General features: G+C 38.6%; 1 long non-coding RNA gene across 1 annotated transcript in view; it reads left to right on the forward strand.

Annotated features, from left to right (window-relative positions):
* LOC112136953 overlaps positions 1–1,997 on the forward strand; it is a 43,979-nt gene extending 41,982 nt beyond the window's left edge. Inside the window, exon 3 of the long non-coding RNA XR_004948699.1 lies at positions 1,666–1,997. This is a non-coding gene — a long non-coding RNA (uncharacterized LOC112136953). The remainder of the gene's footprint in view (positions 1–1,665) is intronic.
* The last annotated feature ends 1,610 nt before the right edge of the window (positions 1,998–3,607 follow it).

Consider the following 3,607-nt stretch of genomic DNA (forward strand, 5'->3'; position numbering starts at 1 on the left):
CTGCCATGACATTAATTTAAGGTATTCTATTCCTGATTAAAGTTGAACTGACTGCTAGGAAGGGATTCCTGTTCATACAAACTGCTCTGCTGACCAACTCTATGATTCTGTGTGTTAATCATAGCAGGCCCTCGAGTTCTGTGAGACTTTAAGTATGTTTTTAATGCATGTTTAGTCTTATTTGACAGTCATAAGAACCTTCAATCAGACAATTTCATAAAAATCTTGAATTCAAAATGACAAGTTAGTAAATAAAAGAATGTATTGCCAACTTTGGTCTGCACGGTGGAGTAGTGGTTTGCCCTCTTGCCTCACAAGAAAAAAGCTCTGGTTCAAATTCCAGTTGGGTCCTCTTTGTGTGAAGTTTACATGTTCTCGTTCATATGTGAGTTTTATACGGGCACTCCGGTTTCCTCCTACACTCCGAAAACATGCTTCATAGGTTAAATGTTTTCTAGGTGTTTAGGCAGATTGGCGACCTATTCACCCTACATTTGCATTACGTACTTAACGCCAAGATGCAAGTTCAGATCTACTATTTTTTTCCCATGAATTTTAATCTTTTTTTGTGCTCATGGAACTCTTCAGATTAGAACAGGTTTACTTTTATGTCAGGGTTTGTTGTTTGTATTTTCTAAGAACCTTAGTCAGCATGTTTGATTTGGATTAAATTAAAGTAAGTGAACTCGTATAGAATCTGAAGTTCCCATTGATGTATCTGGTTTCTGATTGACACTGAAAGGCTTTCTACTAACAGATCAATGATAAATTGGATGCTAGCTTAAGCCATTGAATGACCATCATGTTTTTTTTATTTTATATACTATATTTATACTGCAAGATTGAAAGCAACAAAAACGTAAGTGATCACTGTTCTCATGTCTTGACTTTTATCTGTTTACTTTTACTTTAGTTTTTGTTATTAAGAGTTCTTAAAGACCCACTTTGAGGAAAATTGTGTTTTTAACATGTTCTTGTGCCTTTTTTCTGGATATAAGAGTTTAATTTCTAAGTATTTCTTTATTCAAATTGTGAATCAGGAGAAGATAAAAAAAATGTTGCAATGTTGGACCTATAAAGGCACGCCACAAGCTCCCTGCTTGGTGATACCAGCCCAGCAATTTCTTGGTATTGGATTGATATCCAAATTCTCACTGTTGCCGACTCTTCTATGTACACCAGAAGGTTGCTTTTGCGCCAAGAGTCCCACCCACAACTCCTGCTGCGCTTCAGAAAATATGTCTTTGAAAAAATGACACAGGCTTCTTGATTTTTGATAAAAACTGCATAATTGTAATGAAAGATCACTGGAAACCATTTTACAGTAGATAAAACCCTAGTTGAAGTAGCGACTTTTGTTTATATATATATATAAACAGTAAAAATCTCAGACTTTGATTTCATTGGGAAAACCGATTCCATCCTTGTCGTGAATATTTACGCACTTATTGCATCTACTTGGTGAAAAGGAAATGTCTGAATCAACCCACATCTGCAGATGTGATCAGAATTCACAGCTGTGATCAAAGGTCACCTGCAGCTAAACTCACAGGAAGATCTACCTCAACAATCTGATTGTCAGATGAGACTGCGGCTGCGTCTGTATGTGAAGACGCCAGCTGTGTGCAGGAGTCCCTGTTAAAGTAGTCTCCTTGTTTTCTGCAGGTGGTCTGATCTGGATGATTCAAGCTCCTAGAATATTCTGTAGTTCCTCTGCAGCAAAAGAACGCTCAACAACGGAGGATGTCCAGGAGGCAGCATGAAATCTTTGTTGGTGATATGTCAGATCTTCCTCAATGCTGATAGACTGTCCTCCAAACTTAAACAAGGATATGCAAGAACTATTTTTTCTTTGGGTTATAAAAATCTTTTGTTTCACCAAACAGAAAGTACTGGACCTTTTTATTGTAGGACAATAACATTGTTTTGTCAGTTGTACTTAGTAAATTGGAATCTATTTTTAATAATAATTAAAATATTTGATAATTTATTTTCTACAAAGTTTAAATTCTGTACTGTTTCAGACCACATCTTGAGACAGGATTGGTTTTGACCAAATATTTTATCAGAAAATCTCGTGCAAGATACATTGAGATAGATGAAGGTGCACCAGCAATTGGGGATGTAGTCGAGCAAAATCCATTTAAAGAACCACGCCGATGAAAATCACGTTTTTTTGTAGTTTTAACACGTTTTTGAGATTTTACTTTTAAAATGCATATATTAAGAAAATTAAGCTCCTTATTACATTTGTAAGTATTTCTGTATTTGAATTGTTGTGAATCAATTGGGAGGAGCCTCAACCCAAGGCCTGGCTCCAGGGTGGGGCTCTGGTGATGCCCATCCGGGCAACGTAACTGGATCTGTGATGGTGCTACTCATATAGAGGCTCTGAACTGCTCTTCGTCTGGCTCGTCACCCAGGACCTGTCTACCATGGGAGACCCTACCAGGGGCAGAAGCCCCAGACAGCATAGCTCTTGAGATCATTCGAGCACTCTACCCCCTCCACCACGATAAGGTGGCGAGTACTTTTATGTCAAGTTATATAAAAATGTAAACTTATACATATCCCACAAGATTTTGGTCTCCATAAAATATATTCTGTCACAATTATACAAGATAACATTGGGCCAAATAATAATAATAATAATAATAATATAAAATGATCTGGAGGGCCAGATATAATCCGGCACCCGGGCCTTGGCTTTGACGCAGGTGCTTTAGGGTTCAACTTGGCTTGGCAGTAGATTTAGGTCAGTGTACACTACCGGAGTGAAACACAGACGAACCGTCGGCTGGCGGGCGTGGATGTCTTAATAAATGGTAGTCTTATGAAAAGATGATGAGCAAGTGTGCAAGACCCAATTCTTAGGCAGGTGTGCAATGGCTGCTCACACCTGTCAGAATCAGGAGCAGACGAAAAAATGCAGTTTGAAAAAGAGGTTATTTTTGACATAGAGAGAGCAATCGGCAGTCCATCAGAAGGTACGTAATCCACATTGTTTCACGTCCAGTGTAAAATTTCCTTGGTCAGTAATGATTCGTGGTGCTAAGTTCTCCACTGTTGTTGGTCCACCTGTTTTTTTTTTTCCCCTAAAATATCACTAGCCTTCTGCCAGGAAATTCTTGGCACCCTGCGCTGTCTTTCGCTGTGAAGCTGTGAGGAGATTCCGATTTTAATTTCCACCAGGAATTGACACCTGCACACACTGCAAAAGCAACCAACAGCTGGTTCAATGACCATGGTTTTACTGCGCTTCAATAGCCAAGAAATTCTGAACCCAATAAAGAAATCCATCCTCTGTTGTCGAGAGGAAGATGACAGGACCAACAGCGTAGATGACCTGAAGGAAGCTATCAAAGCAATTTGAGTTTCCATTACACCTTTGCAAAGCTACAGGCGGATCACCTGCAGCCCACAGCCCTCGCTGCAGTAACTAGTGACGTTTTCAGAAGACTGACATTTCTTTTGTGAGCTGATTCTCCATATGAGATACAATATTACATTTTTGAATTAAATGATTTTTTGACAATCGTCACATTTCTAAGATGTGCTTTTGTGCTGAAATTAAGTTTAAAAACTATATTACATGACATTATTGTGA

The sequence above is a fragment of the Oryzias melastigma genome, linkage group LG11 (assembly GCF_002922805.2).
Source record: "Oryzias melastigma strain HK-1 linkage group LG11, ASM292280v2, whole genome shotgun sequence".
In the NCBI taxonomy this organism is placed as follows: Eukaryota; Metazoa; Chordata; class Actinopteri; order Beloniformes; family Adrianichthyidae; genus Oryzias; species Oryzias melastigma.